Source organism: Schistocerca gregaria, chromosome 6 (genome assembly GCF_023897955.1).
Source record: "Schistocerca gregaria isolate iqSchGreg1 chromosome 6, iqSchGreg1.2, whole genome shotgun sequence".
Taxonomy (NCBI): domain Eukaryota; kingdom Metazoa; phylum Arthropoda; class Insecta; order Orthoptera; family Acrididae; genus Schistocerca; species Schistocerca gregaria.
In genome coordinates this window covers 69,157,492-69,180,047 of record NC_064925.1, presented here as the reverse complement: position 1 = coordinate 69,180,047, position 22,556 = coordinate 69,157,492, and positions in this window count along the sequence as shown.

Sequence of the window (22,556 nt, the reverse complement as noted above, 5' to 3'; positions counted from 1 at the left end):
CAGAATTGATAGAGAGTGGTTCCAAGAATGCTCTTCTAAGTTTAACACTCCTGTTGGCCACCAAACTCTCCAGACATGAACATTATTGAGCTTATCTGGGATGCCTTTCAACGTGCTGTTCGGAAGAAGCCTTGATACCCTCGTACTCTTACAGATACATGGTGTCAGTTCCCTCCAGCACTATTTCAGACATTAGTCGGGTCCATGCCATGTTGTGTTGTGACATTTGTGCATGCTCGTGGTAGTACCTACACGATATTAATCGATTTCAACAAGCAGAAGCATTTGTTTTTCGATACATTGGAAGAGAGAGAGAGGCGGTAAAATCTTATTGTATGTTCTATTAGAAGAAGCGTTATAATTAGTTATTGTTTGGATGCAGATAGTTTGTAGTTTTTTAACTGTTCCTAATGTTACAGAATAACTATGAGGAGTGCTCTCGAATTTACGAAATGGCTGTATAGTAGCCGGTCTGTACTGGTATTTCATGTGTCTGAAATAAATTTAATGTCTTCGTGTATGATGATACGTAATTTGAAGACGCGTTATGCTCTGAAATGACTTCGGTTTTGCTCCTAAAGCTGATAGAATCGTGTGTATCTACTGTCGTGGAATCATGACTGATTTTATTACTATCATCACGACTGAATGTTTAAAAATACGTGTTACTCCAAGTCATGTGTTATTTCACACTTCATAACCTCTAATTATAAAGTAGACAGCACTTGAATTTTACACCATTGTGGGACCTAGATATGATAGCGTTTTTCAAGACATTAGAGTGGACGGATGTAACAGGCTGTTCGCTGATGATCAGATTGCCTACGAAACTAGAATGCAAGAATCTGATTCTATTACATTTGATATTCTGCTGGACTTGGTGTACTTCTCGAAGCATGAGTGGCTGAAACTTAACATGCAGGTCAGTAGAGGGGAGATGTGGAGCAAAAATACATGAAGTCATCTGGTGGTGGGGATAATTAATTGGTCAACTTAATTAATTTGCATATCAATTTAATATCAAAATTGTGCCAGTGCCACCCTTATCTCTCTATTGACGTATGCTATGGATCGTCTGTGAAGTTCTGAAAACAGGAGAGGAGTGTTGGCAGATCTGAAGAGCTGACAGTGGAACGTAAGAAGTGTCTTCATCGCTCAGCATTTTAAGCGCAATTCAGACTTAACGGTTTCATTTCTTGGTCCTTAGAAGATAGATTGTTGAAATGTTAATTTCAATTCTGTTGATTCTTTCATGGAATAAACGAAGTGTCTGTACATAAAAATTACGTGTGATTTGTTGTAGTACTAGCAGGGGTCCAGCAATGTGTTGTCTGGCCTGTAGCACTTTCACGAGCTATCTATAAGCTTTTATGTCAACTTTACTGAGTGAAATATAGTAGTGTGATTATCATTACTGATGTGTAATACCGCCCAACAACTAAAGATTCGAGTAAGGGCGTACGAGTAGACCCTGAAGAATTTGAAGGTGTTTAGTTACCTATACTGGGAAGTGGGGCAGTGGAGGAAATGTGGAATGTCTAAGTCTTGACGAGGTAGACACCTGAGGTTGCCCAGATATTTCTAAGTATAAATCTTTATAAGGTATTCTCAAATGTAGACCGACGTTGCTCACATTTTTTACACATCTTAAGCACCCCATATGTTTAGTGCTGTGTACCACATTCGCAGTTTAAATGTGCGAATCGGGAAAAAAGAATTATTGATATTACCGTGTCATATTTTCATGTCGTTTTATTAGCTCTGAGAATTACGAGAGAAGCTGCTTTACAAACGGTTCACTTCACGTATTGGTCTCCACAATTCTTTTTCTGTAAAATCACAAGCCTTATGGATGTTAGTACAGAGTTTACGGATAAATATTCTGGCCTACATCGAGGAAAATCCTCCAGTAACCGCTAAACAGTGGGATTAATTGGTCGCATTACATTTGTATTCGGAAGGGGCAGGGGGTGTATGCGCTACCCTCTGAGCCCTCGATGGTTTTGCTTCTGCTAGCTAAACAAATTCGAATAAAGAGACATAGTCGTATTCGATATGAATTAATGGCCATTATTCGTGTAGCTAATACTTTAAGTATAATCGGTGGTAGTCTGCTGGCAGTGAACTCTGAGAGAAAAAATCAAACTCATTTCATTCTAAATACGATATATTTCATTGCGGACTTGTCCCACATAATGCTCCAGACTTTTCGGAACATCACAAAAAATCAGGGGAATTATTAAATGAAGTGCGTAATTGTGCAACACTGCTACATGTTGCAATATGTCACTTTCATTCTTTTTGAAAATCATATTTAAAATATTAATTTAACATTATCTAATAAGAGCCATTAGGACGTCTCTTACTTCGGGCAAGAGTTTTATAAATAGAGTACCTTTTTAACATTATAGCTACCTACGAAGTAACACTTTTGATACGGCAAATAGTATTACAACAATTTTAGTGTGAATTATGAGAATGTATGTAAACGATACTTAGTATTAATTAATGAAGTTAATACTGACAATACTTGTACTGATGCTGCTGCCACTGATAGTGATAGTGGTATTAATAATAATAATACCAATAATAATAATAATGATGATAGTAATAATGTCAATAATAATGACAAAAATCACGACAAATTTTGTGGCAGGCATAGAAAGAACCTGTAGCTATACAAAGTAGATGTTCTCTAATATAGGGAGTTCTGGGGAAAGAAGAATTAAGCAGACTGCACCAACTAAGAATCCTGGGAAAGGAATAACATCTGGTTGGAAAGAAGGACGTCTAAGTACGAGGGTTGGAAGTTTAATAGTGGCAAATATTTATTCACACCTCGTACAAAATAGATACGTATCTCAAAGTTTTACTGACCTTCAAAGTAGTCACTAGCATTGAGTATAACCCGTTGCCAGCTATGTGGAAGTCGTAGGATAGTGTTAGTATAGCACTTAGCATCCCCATCAGTCAAACCAATTAGTAACAGCTTACACCGCACGTGCTTGAGCATTGTCCTGCAAAATGTTGGTCAGGTCCTGCAGAAAGTATCATCACTTTTGTCTCTATGCTGTTCATTTTGGGAACAGAACCTACCACCAGCTTAGAGACAGAAGTGATGACACTTTCTGCAGGACCTGAAGATCATTTTGCAGAACAGTGCTCAAGCACGTACAGTGCCAGCTGTTACTGATTTGTTTGACTGATGGGGCTGCTAAGTGCTATACCTCCTACTGCACTTCCCTGACTTACGCTCTAGTAAGTTCTACTCGATTTCTAAACTGAAAGAAACACTTCATGGCATTAACTTCAGAACTGTTACAAATTCGTTGGGCAATAGACCGCGCCGCAAAAACTGTCATCACAACTGGCACTGAATAAGAGTATCCTACGACTTCCACATCACTGGCAACGGGTTATACATAATGCTGGTGACTACTTTGAAGGTCAGTAAAACTTTGAAACACAGATCTATTTTGTACGAGCTGTAAATAAATAGTTGCTACTATTAAAGTTCCAACCTTCGTATAATGTGTCCGTACAGGGACAATGGTAATCCTTGTGGTTGCTTTACTGGATACGTCATTAACTGCCTTTTGAAGCCGGAAATGTTGTTGAGTTCTCTAATATGTTGCGAGAGATTATTCCAGAGTCGGGATCCTGCTACCGAGAAGCATGCCGAGAAATTGGCTGAACGATGGGGTGGGACAGAAAGGATTTTGCTCTGACTGGAACGGGCGTTTCTGCTATGCTCTCCAGATAAGAGCGTTAAGGTCGAGGAGAGATGGGAAGGAGAGTATCTGCTGATAAGACAGCAGAGAAGACAGCAGGTATAGAAATCTCTGCGTTTGTCTGCACGCAGCCAGGATAGCAGTGCATGTAGTGGTGAAATCTGATCATAGAGACACAGACGTCGCAAATGCAAAAAGCTCGGGTATTCATAACCAGTTCCCGGCGTCGTCTGCAATTCTGAGAAATGTCTTGCAAGATAACATCGTTGTAATCTGTAACTGGAAGTATAAGTGTTTGTACAAGATTCATTTTCAGGTCTGGAAGGAAGAGCTTTATATATTTTCGTATGACAAGGAGAGATGCTGATGGGATCTTTCATACTGTAGTTACGTGCTCGATCCACTTTAGATTCCCATCTATTATTACTACTAGACCCTTTCCTGAAGGAGAGAAGCTATTGTTCGTACCATATTCTGCTAAAGTTGGTGCAGATTCCCCATAAATCGAGCTAATGAGCCTAGAATCACTATCCAATGCTGAATGAACCTTAGCCCTATATCCTGCGTCCATTACGATACTGGTACGTATTGAGATTCTCTATATCTGACTTCATATTTATTTATTTATTTCGGTCAGATATAGCTGGAGGTCATGAGGGCACGTGTGATATTCGCAGAAGGATTATACTGAGTTCACATATTAAGGGTGATTTTTTCCACTGTGTACAAACTCTAGGGACTGATAGATGACAGGATACGGAACAAGAAAGGTCCGATGAACTTATGCCCGGAAATGGTTTCCTTGCTACAGACCATTTATTCAATCATACTTTTGTGCAGAGACTGCCGTCTAATACGCGCTGATCCATGCAGCCACAGTTTCAGTATGCATTGCTTCTTCCCAGACGGTGGCACTGTTAATCATACGTCATGCCCTGGCGCCTTCTGCTGCCATAGACATTGGTAACGTTGTGTCCGATTCTCCTCTATTGCTGACTCACCTTGTAGTGGATGTGATACAGCATTGTACACGATGGATCAGTATTCGATCGAGAGCTTGCCGACATGGTGTTTACTTACGGCAAAGCAAATGACAACGGGCGGCGGGCAGCAATGTTTTACAAGAAACCTGTCTCCACCGACAACAATCACAGAATTCAATGTTTGGAACAGTGTTTCGCCATTTGTCGGAGACCGATTTGTTTAAGGAAGCATATCATCATGAAGGCGTACTCTAAATGTTGGGACACCAGACCTGGAGGAAAATGTGATTAACATTGTGGAAAGAGGCGGCCATATCAGTACCAGGCAGTTGCCCGCCAGTTCGAGGTAAGCCAGACGACCGTGTAGAACATTCTCCATGACAGTTATCACTTACAGTGCACAGTGGGCTTATTAGTGATGGACTTTCCACATCGGGAGCAGTTTTGTCACTGGTTTCTTCAGCAGGCAACCACGATTCCGGTGTTTGTGTCACCCATCCTATTCACAGATGAGGCCACCTCTACGCGGAGTGGTATCCTCAACTATCATAACAGTCATCTGTGGCATAGTATACAGAGCCCCCATGGTATGATGACAGTGAATCACCAGCATCGGTGGAGCCGGAATGTGTGGGCCGGTATAAATGGCGACAGTATTGGGGGCCAGTCTTCCACGTCGCCTAACAGGCCGGAACTATCGGCGTTCCATGCCGGTGACTTTGGCCCCCTCCCTCCCCCCCCCCTCCCCACCCTACCCGCTGCAAGAAGTGCCATTGGTGATTCTGAGGCTGCTGCATTGTGGTACTCCAGCTCGCTTCGCTGTTAACGTCCGGAATCGTGTCCTCCGTTGTCGATGGATTGGATGAGCGGATCCAATTGCACAGCCTGATCGTTCAGCACATGTCAACCCGTGCGATTTCTGGTTACGGTGCCATCTCAAAAGTTTCGTTCATGCAGAGCCTATTCCAGACGTGGAGACACTGAAGCAGTGTATTCATGCTGCCTTTGACACTGTTCGGATGCAGCGTGCGGTCCCTCCAGCCAGAGGTTCAGAGTTTCTAGAATCATTCGTGGTAGCGGCAACAAAACGACTGTTAACGTTGGTGTGTAAAATGTGTAAGTCTGGCGATGTACCATCAGACTTTCGGAAAACTTTCATTCACACAATTCCCAAGGTAGTACAGTCAGCTTGACAGCTCATGTACACAAGTTTCTGACAAGAATAATATACAGAAGAACGGAAAAGGAAGTTGAAGAAGTGTTACATGACGCTCAGTTTGACTTTAGGAAAGGTAAAAGTACCAAAGAGGCAGTTCTGACGTTGTGGTTAATAATGGAAACAAGACTAAAGAAAAATCAAGGCACGTTCATAGAATTTTCGGACCAGGAAGAAAAATTCGGCGATGGGAAGTGATGGAAGATGTTCGAAATTCTGAGAAAAGTAGGTGTAATCGATAGGAAAAGATGGGTAATATACAATGTGTAGAAAAACCGAGATGAAACAGTAGGAGTGGGAGATGGGAGTGGAAGACCTACAATGAAGCTTTGGGATTAAAAAGGGTGTAAGGCAGGGATGTAGTCTTGCGCCCCTACTGTTCGAGCCATACATCGAAGTAGCAATGCTGGAAATAAAAGAAAGGTTCAAGAGTGGAATTAAAATGCAAGAATGTCAATGAGAAGATTGCTATCGTTAGTGAAAGTGAAGAAGAATTACGCGATTACTTGAATGGAATGAACAGTGTAACGAGTACAGAATATGGACTGAAAGTAAATCGAAGAAAGACGAAAGTAATGAGAAGTAGCAAGAATGGGAACAAAGAGATCTTTACGACTGATGATTACGAAGTCGATGAAGCTATGGAATTCTGTTACGATCACTTGGATGAAGTGAACTGTGTAATGGAATGAGAGTAAATAGACGAAGGATGAAAGAAATGAGAGGTAGCAGAAATGAAAACAAAGAGAAACTTAACATTAGGCTTGCTGATTACGAAGCATATGAAGATATGGAATTGTGTCACCCACGCAACAAAATAACACTTTTCGAACGGAGCAAGGAGGACACCAAAAGCATAAATCACTTCCTGAAAGGGAATTCCTGGTGAAGAGAATTCTGGTAGTATCAAACACAGGCCTCGTTTTCAGGATGAAATTTCTAACAATGTACGTTTGATGTGACCTCTGAAATTTTCCCGGCGTATTTCTTCTTCTAACAATTTCCGGGTATGCAGCCGGATCCCGTCGACATTCTGCTGTTAGTCCAAAATACTTCTAAGGTGACGAAGACACCGTCCTCGACACATCACTGTATCTGAACGAGGTCGTGTTATTTGGCTCCGAGAGCTAGATGCCCCTTCCCGTGAATGCAGAAAGATTTGGCAGGAATTTAGCCACTGTATGTGACTGCTGGCTGTGGTGGTCACGAGAATGTTTGGTTGCAAGTAGACTCGGATCGGGACCGCCATGTGATACTATCGAGAAGGAAGACCACCGTGTTCGGCGTGTGGCTCTGGCGCACCGTACTGTATGTGCCGCAGCAGTCTGAGCAGCAGTTTGCAGCACAGGGACACAACGAACAGTTACACATCGGTTATTCAAGGACAACTCCGTGACAGACCCGTACAGTGTGCATTCCACTGAGCCCAAACCACCGCCGTTTGTAACTTCACTGGTGTCATGTGAGAGTTTACCGGAGGGTCTGTTGTGTTTCCGATCAAAGCTGGTTCCGATTCGTTGCCAATGATGGCCATGTGTTGGTTAGAATGAGGCCAGGTCTGCGGCTTAGGCATATTGGGCTTACAACAGGAGGTCTGGTCCGTGATGCGATTTCGTATCGCAGCAGGGGCACTCCTGTGTTTATACCAAGCACCCTTACGTTCGAGCACACACCGAGGTTGTAACCCAAAATGATCTACAGTATTTTAACATGTTGCCTTGGGTTGCTCGATCACCAGGTAAGTCTCCAATCGAGCACTTATGACCAACTGACGAGGCCCAGAAAAGGCCAAAAGACCAAATACACGTCGCCCAATGAGATGACCAACCGAACGACCAACCAGCGGTCGTTACCCCTCCAATCTCCTCCCGTCAGACACTTCATGTGTGTGGCCAGCGGTCGGCAAGTACTGGCTGTCCGCGCCTCACTAGCGCTCCGTCCACGACTGATCTCCAGAGACACGCCGAGCCGGAAACACTAGTGGTCGCTCCAGAGATAGTACGACAGTGCACTTATCGATAAGTGCTGCTGCTGCCACTCGCGGGCAAGCCAACCAGCAAGCTAGTGACGCCAGTAAATTGAATTAAAAGAAAACGAGGCGACAGAACCAAAAGAAGAAGATGACGACCAACAAACGGCATGAGCGCGAGCCGCGCACGGCTCAATCTCCCCTCCCTCAAACATCAACCTAGGTCGTCTTACTTAAAATTGAAATTGGAGGGCAGCCCCTTAAGGAAACAAAAGACAATGACTATGAAAAGCTCCAAGTGAAACACTCGCAACGACCCAGCCATGCAGAGTTAACACCTGGTCATTGCCCACCCGACATCTCAGCACCGGAAAAGGGACTGACCGAAGTGCCGCTAGATCAACAACGAAAGCGAGCGAGGTACTGCTCGCAGCCAACCAGACAGAGGAAACTAATGTCTATAGGCTAGCTGACATCCTTACAATGATAAGTCTCACAAGATGACCAACTTAAAAGACTATTCGCAGTTGAGAACGAAAAGAGCTACCAGAATTGAAGACAGTAAGGTGATGTATTGGAACTAATGCACTGACTGCGCCCTCACACTGTCTGCTGCCTGCCACAAATTTGAGCGCCTTCCAAACACAAACAGTGTCCTCAAGGCTCCTAACAGTCTTGAACCAAAATCATTAGCTGCATCTGTCGCAGCCACAAACTCCAGCATGACGTCAACTGGGTAAAGAAGGGTAACACACAAGCGAGCCACTAAATCCGGAACACTGCCCTCAATAGGCTGGGGCCTTATCGCCAACTCATAAACAAGGTGGTCGATCCCCAGCAGGGAGATCCCCAGGCACTGCCTGACCGCCATTTAAACAAGACACCTGAACCAATCAACAATCCAAACAATATGGTGCAACACTAACAGAAATAAAATTCAGACTAACGGCAACAGGAACGGCAATATCACAAACGTAACCACGCTCTGCTACCAGTTGAACAGTCGCAGGACAGAGCGGATCAGGTTGTGGAAGAGGGTCAACATCAGTTACTGTAAGTTACACAAGATGACAGAACCTTATTCCCCCAAGACACAATGCTCAGTTTTCTCTTTAAAACGACAAGGATCAATTCCCGGCTGAGGGCCCAACTAACTTCTCAATAATAAAGCTTTAACAATACCTTTTAAAACACAAGGGTCTAGAGAAATTGCTGAAGGCCTTACTTATGTAAAATTAAAATATCCTTAAATAATTCATTTTAAGGCACAAGAATTTAGGCAAACGGCTGGAGGCCTTACTTTAAGTAAAACCAAAATATCTTAATATCTTCTTGGCTAAAGGCCCAAATAGACTTTGATATCAGCAAAGGAAATTCTTAAAATGAAAGCGTTTGCCAAATTCGGCTAAAGGCCAATTTAAGGAAAACTTAGATTAATTCCTCAGCTGAAATCACAATAATAGTTCAGAATAATAAAATGAAACCTTTAAAGGCGATCATTTACACAGTACAACAGAAAAACATCTTAAGGAAATTTGAAATATCTTGACGGTGAAGGCCCAAACAATTATTAAAAATAATTAATTAAAGAGAAACCCCAAGATAAGCATTTACACAGTACGCCTGAAGGCCTTCATAAGAATTCAAGATAATTAAAGAGCAATTTATACATTATAGCTGAAAGCCACAGAGTTTAAGACAAACGCGGCTGAAGGCATAAATACAGAGCAACACCAAGACAGCATTCATCTGCTCAGTGGAAATCACAGAAGCCACACACAGTTCACTTACACCAAGAACTCCGACGATCCTAAAACCAATCACTGTGCCACAACAAGGAGAAATTACAGGTTGACACACACAGAGTTTCCATAAGTAGTCGGCGACCAAATACACGTCATCCGATTAGACGACCAACCGATCGACCAAAAAAGGTCTTCCGCACTCAAGTTCGTGTGTTGGCATTGGTCGGGCTAGTGTTGGCTGTCCGGAGCTCTCTGTAGCTCCAACGCGACTCAACTCGATGTCTGTTTGGAACTCGGAGATCCAGCGACCCGGGCACATTCGCTTGTACCCAACCATGCAGAGGTAACACTTGCCCGTTGGCCATCCGACATCTCTGCACAAGGAAGGAACCGTCTCAAGTCCCGCAAGATGATCAACAGAAGGGGCCCAGAATCAGAAGACCAAATACACGTCGCCCAATGAGAAGATCGACCGAACAACCAGCCAACGATCGTCGCTGCTCAAGTCTCCTTCTGTTGGACAGTGCATGTGTGTCGCCAGCGGCTCGCGAATACTGTCTGTCCGCGCCTCACTGGCACACCATCCCCGACTCCCTTTGGACAGATGACGTCCCAGAGACACTGGTTCTGACCCTACCAAGCAGAAGGAACACGTGCCCATTGGCCACGCAACATCTCTGCACAAGGAAGGAACCGACCCAAGTCCCTGAAGATGATCAAGTGAAATTTCCCAGAAGTGATCAGAAGACCAAATACACGTCGCGACCGACCGAACGACCAACCAACGGTCATGAGTTGAACTCTGGTTTTGAAGGACGGAGCGGATCAGATTGTGGAAATGGGCGGAAAATTTCAGCGAGGGCGAAGATCTCAGCAGCAGTACATCTTGACAATTGGCGTCTAAACACAGTCAAATCATAATAACCACTCAAATAGAAAAAAAATAGAAAACACCAAAGCTATCAAACTTCACACAGGTCAGCACCAACACGTCGAGGAAAATACACTGTCGGAAAACTACGCCATGACCAGGGAGATAACTGGACCGTTAATGGCCACAGGGCAGAAAATACCGCTGATGCACTTCACTGATACGTAACAGTCTATTTAATAATTAATCGCAACATACAAAGATGGCTGCAAACTCAATTACATCATACAATGCTGCTAGCCCGAACAGCCAAGGGAGCAACAACCCGCAAATGAATGAAAAGATGTAGCAATAGTTGAGGTTTCATAACAGAGTAACTAATCACTCAACTTCCACGTCCAGGTTCAGTGGACAAAGAAATTGTCGCTCTCACAGCTGGCGCCTCACGATCCAACAGCGTGTGCAAGCTGCCAGTGGCCCTGGCCTTGCCTTGCACTGCAGACATTTCTTTGCTGCCCCGTCCCAACTGAATGACTCAATCCAGGAAGCAGACAGCATTAGAATAACTGCTTAGCCAAAACCACACAGACTACACATGGCTCCATGAAACACTTCCACAACAACTCAAACAATGCTAAAACCAGTCACTGTGGAACAACTGGGAGGAATCACAAGTCGACACACAGAGGACCCGGAAGTGGTCAACAACCAAATACACATGATCCGATGTGACAACTGACCAAACGACCTACCACGTTCATCCCCACTCAAGTTATGAGTATCGACAAGAGTCAGTCGAGACTAGACTGTCTGGAGCTCACTGCTGCTCCAACCCAACTCAACTAGATGTCAATTCAGAACACAGAGACTCGGCGACCCAGGCACGCTGGCTCGGTCCCACCCATGCAGAGGTAGCTCTTGCCCATCAGCGACGACATCTCTGCACAAGGAAGGAACTGACACATATCCGTCAAGATGACCAACTGACCAGGCCCAGAAACGGTCAAAAAGCAAATACACATCGCCCAATGAGACGACCAAATAAACGACCAACCGGCGGTCGTTCCTGCTCCAATATCCTTCTGTCAGACTGTTCATGTGTGTGGCCAGCAGCCGGCAGTTACTGGCTGTTCGCGCCACACTGGCATTCCGTCCCAAACTCAGCTCCATGTCCGTTCGCAACTCAGACACACTATGACCCAGAGGCACTGGCTCGGACCCAACCATGCAGAGGGAACACTTGTCCCACTTCTAAAAAAGAAAAAAAAAAGAAAAGACGCGGAGTTGAGTCGGGATAGAGCGCCGGTGACGTGCGGACAGCCAGTACTCGCCGACTGCTGGCGACACACGTGTTCTGTCCCACAGGGGACTGGAGTGGGAACGACCATTGGTTAGTCCTTCGGTTGATCGTCTCATCAATAGACGTGAATTTGGTCTTTTGACCATTTCTGGGCCTTGTCAGTTGGTCATCTTGCCGACTGTGGACCAGTTCCTTCGTTGTGTGGAGCAGTCGGGCGGCCAATGGGCGAGGGTTTTCTCTGCATGGTAGGGTCCGAGCCAGAGTGCTCATGTCGCCGGATCTCCTATTTCCGAACGGACATCGAGTTGAATCGCATTGGAGCTGCAGTGAGCTCCGCACAGCCAAGACTCACCCGACCATTGCCAACACACGAACTTGAGCGGGGAGGTCCTTGGTTGGTCGTTCGGTCGGTCGTCTCATCGAGTGGCGTGTATTTGGTCACCAACTCCTTATGGAAACTCTGTGTGTGTCGACTTGTGATTCGGCCTTGTTGTTGCACAGTGATTGGTTTTAGGATTGTAAAAGTTCTTGGTGTGAGTGTTTACGTGGAACTGTGTGTCGTTTCTGTGATTTCCACTGAGCAGTTACGAATTCTGTTTGTGTACTGGAGTAGGCAGTCAGTCAGTTGGAACAGAGCAGCGAGTGTGTGTTTCCTTGTCATGTTAATGCTGTCTGGCATGGCATGTAGCTCGTCGACCTTGGTGTTGTTCATATTCTTTAGTGGTCACTATTTAGACGTCAATATTTGGAGACATAGAGCTGCTGATATCTCCGTTCTCGCAGATATTTTGTGTTTTCGTGCCATTGGTCGGGTGGAAATAAATTGATTAGGTAGTTGGTCGGTCCTTCAGCCGTCACTAGATCAAGTTGCCATACGATTATTTAGTATTACGCTTGGGTGCCAAATTCACCTAAACTGTTGTTAGATTTTCCTCCCTAGGCTGACCTTTAGAACACTTCTGAGCACTACTGTGTTGTTGTTGGTGATCGTGATTTTCTTTCGTCGCAAGTAGTGTGCCAGGCCTTCAGCTCTGTATTAATTTTGTCTGTTCTGTGTTCAGCATATGGCCTACAGCCGAACCTTATGTGAAATATTTTAATATTAGGCCTTCAACCGTGTTTTATTTAAAATTCTTGTTTGCTTTGTAATTCGGCCTTCAGCCACGTTTGTTTTAAAATATGTGGCTTTCAGCAGTAATATGTAAATTACTCTTTAATTATCTTGAATTCTTAAGAAGGCCTTCAGCTGTGCTGTGTAAATGCTTATCTTAAGGTTTGTCTTTAATTATTTTGAATAATTCTTTGGGACTTCAGCAGCCAAGATATTTCAAGTTTTCTTTTGATTTTTTTTTCTGTGTTACTGTGTAAATGCTTGTCTTTAATGGTTCCCTTTTGTTATGTTGAAGCCGGCCGCGGTGGTATCGCGGTTCTAGGCGCGCAGTCCGGAACCGTGCGACTGCTACGGTCGCAGGTTCGGATCCTGCCTCGGGCATGGATGTGTGTGATTTCCTTAGGTTAGTTAGGTTTAAGTAGTTCTAAGTTCTAGGGGACTAATGACCACAGCAGTTGAGTCCCATAGTGCTCAGAGCCATGTGAACCATTTTGTTATGTTGAAATATTATTTGACTTTCAGCCGAGGAATTAATGTAAATTTTCCTTAATATGGCTTTTCGCCGAAATTGGTGAATGTTTGCCTTTTAAGGAATTCCTTTGTTGATCTGAAATATTATTTGGGCCTTTAGCTTAGAAGATACTTTAATTTTACTCAAGTAAGGCCTTCAGCCGTTTCTCTAAATCCTTGTTATTTAAAAGGAGTTATTTAAACATTATGTTGAGAAGTAACTTGGTCTCCCAGCCGTGAACTGATCCTTGTCGTTTTAAAGAGAAAACTGTGCATTTTTACTTTCGAGGAATAAAGTTCTGTGTTCTTCTGTAACTAACAGGAACTGATCCACTCTGTCCTGCGAAACCGGATTTCAACTGGTAACAGAGCGCTCATCGGGCGACAACTCCAGTCATCCGAGAACATCATTAACCGTCCCTGTATTGACCGACCAAATGCAGCAGGTGTGGAATTCCATCCCACATACTCAAATTCGGTAGCTGTACAACACAATGCATGCTCATTGCTTGCATTAGACGTTTTGGCAGCTACAACGGTTATTAATGTGTCAGCATTTCACATTTGCGGTGGCTTATTACGCGTATACATTAAACTGTGATCTTGGAATGTTAATCACTTAAATGTGTTACCTAGATAAATGTACTCCCGAAATTTCATTACAGTATATTCATTATTTCTGGGTGTCGCTATTGTTTCCCGTTAGTGTGCGTGTATGAGTTAATGTGGCGGTAAAAATTACCTTTCCCATGTCAGTGCTAAATGCAAAGGTTGTAATTCATGGCATACGTGACACCCTGTTATGATTGTTGAGAGTTATTGTTCCTGTTCCTGCGCTTCCTAGATGCAGTTCTTTGTTAGCATTAATGTGCTGTTTGTTAATGCCAACTGTGCAGTTTACATGATTTGTCAGTCGATCACGTGTTGTGCATATGTCAACAGGAAGTAAACAGAATGATAACTTAGACTCTTGCTCAAATAATGTTCTGTAGAATCTATGATCTTTAGAACTGGCAGGGTGCAAGATTTTGACTGCCTGGCACATCCTATGACTATTGAGGTCTGGAGAGAGGTATTATTTCGTTGTTTTATGCCGAGGATAACGTCTTCCCTCGGTTGGAAATGACATTCATCAACTTTGGTGTGAATTAGAATTTTCCCCCGTCAATTTTTCTTCTTCACTATTGCAGTATATACACGTATGTCTCATAACCTCAAGACTTCTGAAAGAGATGCTGCAGATTTGCACACGGATACTGTCAGCAGGTAAGCAATATGTGCCTTCTGTTTATTGTTGTATCATCGTTTTTTCCTTCACGCCTCCCCTGAAAATTCATGGTATTCATGAGACTCATCAGGCAAGCTTACAGTAAACTGGCCGTTTTCAAATTCTGTATCCATTCTTCATATAACCTCTTCAATGAATTCACAACATTTGTAAAGGTACTTATAAATTCTCTAGGTGAGAATATCGCGTTTTTCTGAAACACACACTAAACAGTAAAGTAAGAGTAAAGAGCCAGTAATTTCAACTTACCATTGTAAATGGAAAAGGTTTCGGCGGCATGCTGATTTATAAACACAGGTCTATACTACAATGAAAACTGATACTTGTTAACAACACGTCTACGCACATTGTCTTGCCGAAACACTGTGAAAGGAGATACTACTTGTCCGCGTCAACAGATCTGCTTGTACAACTTACCATATGTAAGAGTAATGTTTTCTGGCTAAGTTTGATTATATCTCGACATCCTACATTCTCTGTGCCATTGGCATGGCCACATGCTGTCTCAAAATTGGAATGACTGTCACTGCTTGAATTGTTCTTCCAGTAAGTGGACTTGCTGCTGATGGCCGTCAAACGTTCTCTTCAGTACGACCTTGAATTTCTCACAGCTATTGAAATTGTCTTAGTTGTTCTCAAACCAATACTGTGCTGTTCCATCCAGGCAAATTTACACATTTGCGTTGACGTCTCGAGAAACTTCTGAAAATGTTGAATACTAAATAAGTGCTTCTAGTTGGGTTTGAATTGGCAACCCATAGCATGCCAGCCCACGACACTAATCACTACGCCACGTTGCACACATCACAGATCACGGAAATATGGTTCCGAGACACTGCTTCTCAAGTTGACAGGAAGCCTACAACTCTCCTGGCATCAGTGGGTAAGGGGAGTGGCGCTGAACGCCATGCACTGTTTCAACATCCCCACGGGGCCTACACCGAAAGGACTGCATTGCTACTGGCTCGGCCTTGCAGATCATACAGGCTCGTCACATATTATGAATCATGAAATGTAATTGTTTGCAGCTAGATAATTCTTCGCATCGACAGTGTGGCAACATCCGGACCACCAGCAGATGTCAGCATGGTAACCGTTGTCTTAGTTTCACTTGACGCACAACACAGAGAGTCGCACAGGCCATAGTGCGTCCGACGACGATAATGGTCACAAGAGAGGCACCATGTGGTCTATTCACGGGTCCTGCCACTGCGTTCAGCATCACGACAGGCGTATCCGTGTGTGAAGGCTGAGGTGAGAACGCACTGTCGTGTCCAAAGAGGGAGTAAAAAGGAAACATGTTAGTTACTAGGTTTCACTTATACTGCCGGCATCGAAGGGCGACTTTCTCGTAGGGAACTGGTAGACTTCCACCCTGTAAAGAATCTACAAGGTACATTGAAGTTATAGCTAGGCGCTGTCTAGGGAAGACGGCGGGAGCGTTGGCGCAGTCGGTTATTCAAACAGCGACAGGCTGGCGACGGACGGTGATTAGACTGCACACATATGGAGACGTAATTTGATCAGCCGCCGGCCGGTGTGTCCGAGCGGTTCTAGGCGCATCAGTCTGGAACCGCGCGACCGCTACGGTCGCAGGTTCGAATCCTGCCTCGGGAATGGATGTGTGTGATGTCCTTTTTCTGTGTGACGTCATAAGCGCGTGACTGCGTGTGAGATCGCTCTCCAAGTTTTTATATATTTTCAGGTTTCATATATATATTTTAACGGTTTTTGTGATAATATTTACTATATAAGTGACTTATTAGTGGTTTCTTCATTCACCTCAGCCTTTCTTGTGTTGTGACCTGATATTTGTGAGTGTTTCGTATCGAGCAACTTAACCTCTTACCCGTGCTTACATTCCGCGCTGACCAGTTGCAGCTGTAGCGGCGCATCGAAAGCTAAGTACTAAGTAATTGTTTGTGTATAATAGTTTATTTAGGAACTTTAGTAGTCTTCAACCGGTGTTCTTAGTGTTTTCCGGTTAAATAACTTCAGAAGAAATTTTTGCGAACTGCTTTCAGTTTCGTTACTGTGTCATTAGACGTTTGATTTTCTTTCTGTGTTAGTATTTTGTTATATTCTCATTTGTTGTTGATTAATACTGTCAATAATAGTAGTTACTTCCCTTTTAGAGCAAGTTTGTGATTATTGTTGTCAGTTTTTAACATCTTCTTATTGTAGTTGCGGAACTTAGATAAAGTTGTTTTCTTGTTTCAATACCTGTAAAATTTTACCATGAGTGAGAAGTGTGGGCTTTGCCGTAGGTTCGTGAGTAGTGGATTGCGGTGTGAGATTTGTTCGAAGTATTTTCACTGGGGGGAATGCAGTGAGGAAGCCAGTGGGCATTCTGGTGAGATCCTCTCCTGGAATTGCAGGTTATGTAGCAAGAGTAAGTTGATAGAGGAGCAGGAGCGTAAGATCTGTGCCCTTCAGGTGCAGTTGAAAAAGGCAGAGGAGGAGATAGATAGGATGAGGAGGGAGAAAGGGGTTGGGGAATGGGAGCTGGCTGTTGGCCAGAGATCTGCTAGGTGAAGGAGATTTTCAGATAGTTTTACTATAGGTGTTTGTAATAGAACTGACCAACTGTCAGAGTCTAGTGGAGAGGAAACTCTAGTAGCTGTAGATGTAGGAAGTATGCAGCAGACCTCAGCAGTTACGGTGGCTACGACAGTTGCAAAATCTAAGAGAAAGAAGAAGGTTCTGCTGTTAGGTAGTTCTCATGGTAGAGGTGTAGGCTAGCAGGAATGGCTCAGGTAACTGTTAACATAGGGGGGTTATGTAGGGATTTTACTCAAGAGGATCAGGTAGTGATTGTGGGTGGGGCTGGAAATGGTATTGATAGGGATGGGGAGTATGACATAGATGGTGACCTGGAATAGATAGCCACTCAGACTGGCAACAAGAATGTGCATTTCGTGGAACTGTTTCAGCGACACGATCGGCCTCATCTTAATACAGCCGTCAGGCGTAATAACATGAGACTTGGGGGTGCGCTGATGACAGAAGGCATGATGGTTCAAATGTCTCTGAGCACTATGGGACAGAACTGCTGAAGTCATCAGTCCCCTAGAACTTAGAACTACTTAAACCTAACTAACCTAAAGACATCACACACATCCATGCCCTAGGCAGGATTCGACCCTGCCACCGTAGCAGTCGCGCGGCTACGGACTGAGCGCCTAGAACCGCTAGACCACCGCGGCCGGCCAGAAGGCATGAGTCACATTTCAGTGGTGTCGGTGGAGTCTATCAGCAGGACGGGTTTCACTAGACATGGCCTGCACCTCAACAGGTATGAAAAGGGGAGGTTGGCAAAGCTTATAGGTGACAGCATAGGTGGGTGTGGTGGGATCATTCATGGGAAAATTCCGGTAGTTGTGGGTGTTAGAGCTGTACCTTTTTTAGATTGAAGTCAGCTGATAGGTATTCAAGCTTAAGGGAAGTCTCTCTAACAAAGAAACCACTTTCAACAAAGCTTAGATATCCGATTAATGAGGGAATTAGTATATTTCATCAAAATATACAGGGTATTAGAGATAAAGTCAGTGAACTGCTTATAGATGTTGACTCTGAAATTATTGGTATATCTTAACACTTGTTAAATAAGGAGATAATTCAGAGGCTTCCTTTACCAGGATACAGGTTGGCTGGCAGCTTTTCTAGGAGCTCTTTGCGGTGTGGGGGAGCAGAAATGTATGAGAAAAATGGTATCCCATTTGAGTCAATTGATGTTTCAAAGTACTGCACTGAAAAAGGTGTTTGAATGTTGTGCCAGTGTGGTTAAATTTTGTGGAGCTAAACTTCTTACTGATGTTATTTATAGATCCCCAAACTCCGAGTTCACAACATTTTTGCTAATACATTTCTTGGTTCACTTTATAGGAAATACAAAAAGTTAGTTATATGTGGTGACTTCAATATTAATAGTATAAGTGATTGTGAAGGAAAAGGATGCTAGTAGAGCTCCTTAATTCATATAATCTTATGCAAACCGTATTCTTTCCAACCAGAGTGCAGTAGAACAACCATAGACAATATTTTTGTTCATTACTCATTACTAGAAGGGCATTCTGTTAGCAAAAAGGTGAATGGCCTTTCCGATCATAATGCACAAATTTTAACTGTAAAAGATTTTTGTGCTGCATCACGTGTTAAATATAGTCATCAGCTGTTTAGGAAAGCAGATTCAGTTGCTGTAAACCTCATCAAGGAACAAGAATGGCAAGATGTTTATAGCACTAATACATTAGACGATAAATATAGTGCTTTTCTCAAGATTATTCTCATGCTCTTTGAAAGTTGCTTTCCATTAGAACGTTCAAAACAGGGTACTAGCACAAACATGCAGCCTGGGTGGCTGACTAGAGGGATAAGAATATCTTGTAGAACAAAGTGGCAATTATATCAAAACGTTAGAAACAGTCACAATCTAAATGCAGCAGTCCACTACAAACAGTATTGTAAGGTGCTTAAAAAAGTAATTAGGAAGGCAAAAAGTATGTGGTATGCAGATAGAATAGCTAAGTCTCAGGATAAAATTAAAACCATATGGTCAATCATAAAGGAAGTGCCTGGTCTGCAGAGACAGGTCAAGGATATAAAATCAGTGCGTAGTGGGAATGTCCGTGTTACTGATAAGTCGCATATATGTACAGTATTTAATAATCACTTTCTGAATATAGCGGGGGAACTAAATAGAAACCTAGTCCCAACAGGGAATCATATAGCGCTCGTAGAAAAAAGTGTTCCAAGACTGTTACCTGAAATGCTCCACCGTGATACTGACAAGAGGGAGATTGAGTTAATAATTAAATCACTAAAGACCAAGAACTCTCATGGATATGACGGGGTATCTAGCAGAATACTGAAGTATTGTTCTCTGTATGTCAGCCCATTACTTAGCCATATCTGTAACTTTTCCTTTAGGAGTGGTTGGTTTCCTGACCGATTAAAGTACTCGGTAGTGAAGCCACTTCATAAAAACGGAGACAGGGATAATGTTGACAATTATAGACCTATTTCTATGCCATCGGTGTTTGCTAAAGTTATCGAGAGGGTTGTATATTCAAGGTTGCTGGAGCATTTAAATTCACATAATTTGCTGTCAAATGTACAGTTTGGTTTTAAAAATGGCTTAACAACTGAAAATGCTATATTCTCTTTTCTCTGTGAGGTTTTGGATGGATTAAATAAAAGGTTGCGAACGTTAGGTGTTTTCTTTGATTTAACAAAGGCTTTTGACTGTGTTGACCACAAAATATTACTGCAGAAGTTGGACAATTATGGAGTAAGGGGAGTAGCTTACAATTGGTTCGCCTCTTACTTTAAGAACAGAAAGCAGAAGCTAATTCTTCGCAATATTGAGAGTGGTAGTGATGTTCAGTTCCAATGAGGCACTGTGAAGTGGGACGTTCCCCAAGGGTCGGTGCTGGGGCCACTGCTGTTTCTTATTTATATAAATGATATGGCTTCCAGTATTACAGGTCATTCAAAAATATTTCTGTTTGCTGATGACAGCAGCTTGGTAGTGAAGGATCTTGTGTGTAATATTGAAACATTATCAAATAATGTAGTTCAAGAAATAAGTTCGTGGCTTGTGGAAAATAATTTGATGCTAAATCACAGTAAGACTCCGATTTTATAGTTTCTAACTCACAAGCCTGGGGACGAGAGGCACCGGGGTAGCGTCCCCTATTGTGCACTCTTTTGGTTCGCGGCGAGTCCCCCTTTATAGTGCTCACCAAGTTGCTGGAACATTCCCCATGACGCACATCGCCAGCAATGGATTGTACATTAACATATTTGGGGCACCTCGTGATGCTGTTGTCTCACTCTGATGCACTAATGACAGGACCTGGGTCATGCGCTGGCTGATCATAAAAAAAAAAAATGGTTCAATGGCTCTGAGCACTATGGGACTGAATGGTTCAAATGGCTCTGAGCACTATGGGACTTAACTTCTGAGGTCGTCAGTCCCCTAGAACTAAGAACTGATCAAACCTAACTAACCTAAGGACATCACACACATCCATGCCGAGGCAGGATTCGAACCTGCGACCGTAGCTGTAGCGCGGTTCCATACTGAAGCGCCTAGAACCGCTCTGCCACACCGGCCGGTGGCTGATCAAATTCCGTCTCCATATGTGTGCAGTCTAAGCACCGTCCGTCGCCAGCCTGTCGCTGTTTTAATAACCGACTGCGCCAACGCTCCCGCCGTCTTCCCTAGACAGCGCCTAGCTATAACTTCAGTGTAATGCTGCACTTCTCACTTAATATTGAAATCCACGACAACACTTCATGTGATTACTTTCGTCGTACAGGTGTCTAGACCTACCTCGATGTGGACGGTGTTTGACTGTTGACCTGGTCGACAAGTTCTCCAGATCTTCCGCCCACCGAAAGCATATGATGAAACTTCCTGGGAGATTAGAACTGTGTGCCAGACCGAGACTCGAACTCGGGACCTTTGTCTTTGACGGGCAAGTGCTCTACCAACTGAGCTACCCAGGCACGACTCACGCCCCGTCCTCACAGCCTTACGTCTGCCAGTAGTACCTCGTCTCGTACCTTCCAAACTTCAGCTCTCCTGCTAACCTGCAGAACTAGCACTCGGAGACATGGCTTAGCCACAGCCTGGAGGATGTTCCCAGAATGTCGTGCTTGGGTAGCTCAGTTGGTTGAGCACTTGCCGCCGAAAGGCAAAGGTCCCGAATTAGAGTCTCGGTCCGGCACACAGTTTTAATCTGCCAGGAAGTTTCATATCAGCGCACACTCCGCTGCAGAATGAAAATATGATTCTGGAAAGCATATGATATTGGGTTACCGGGAGACTGGTACGCCACCTCTTATTAGCCACGAATATTCATAAAAAACTATAGCAAAGAATTGAAGCAACATGGAATGGCATATGAGTATCTGTCTTCGAAGCTCAGTCAGACTCAGTGTTTACATGGTTAAAGCGGTTGCTGCCGTCAGAAGTGGAAGTTCTGGACACCGATTTTAGTACCCTGTATACCAACGAATACCCTTAAAGTTTAATAATGAATTCCTTCTGGGATACTATATATGCAGAAAAAACTACAGCAAAGAATTGAAGCAACATGGAATGGCATATGCGTATCTGTCATCGAAGCTCAGTCAGACTCATTGTTCACATGGATAAAGCCGTTGCTGCCGTCAGAAGTGGAAGTTGTGGATACTGAATTTCGTACTCTGTATACCATAAAATACCCTACAAGTTAAATTATGAAATCCTCTGATATACTATATATGCAGAATCAGTAGAATTTCATTATTTGATATCCATCCCGCTGCTGTAGTCTTAATAGGCAGCAGTGCAACTGTATGGGTGTGAGGCTTTGTTTTATTATAAAATATGCCAAGTGGCCCACACTACATCTTTCCCCATGAGAGTGCCCTTTAGCAGGCAGCCCTGCTAATGGACCTGGACCTGGAGGCTGCAGAAGAAACTTCACACGGCTGTTGGTATGATAGAGGAAATAAACACCTGGTCCAGAAGCTGTATTGGCAGCTCGTATCTTGTTGAAACCTCGGAACTCGGACCACCCAACATAAATTACTTCGCTTTCTGAATCTGGAGTTGGTGCTGGTATAGAGATTGTGTGTGTTGTTATGAGTCATTGAAACGATACTACTGAATGGTATAGACTGATGTCCAACATAATAAATTGCTATACATTGAAGTATGCTTCTTTCTTTTATCCTTGGACTAGATATTCGTCAGCGACACTTCGTTGTATTACAGCAGGAAAGGGCAGGATGCTACGCAGAACTGCAATAACTATGGACATCGCAGACACTGAGACGTT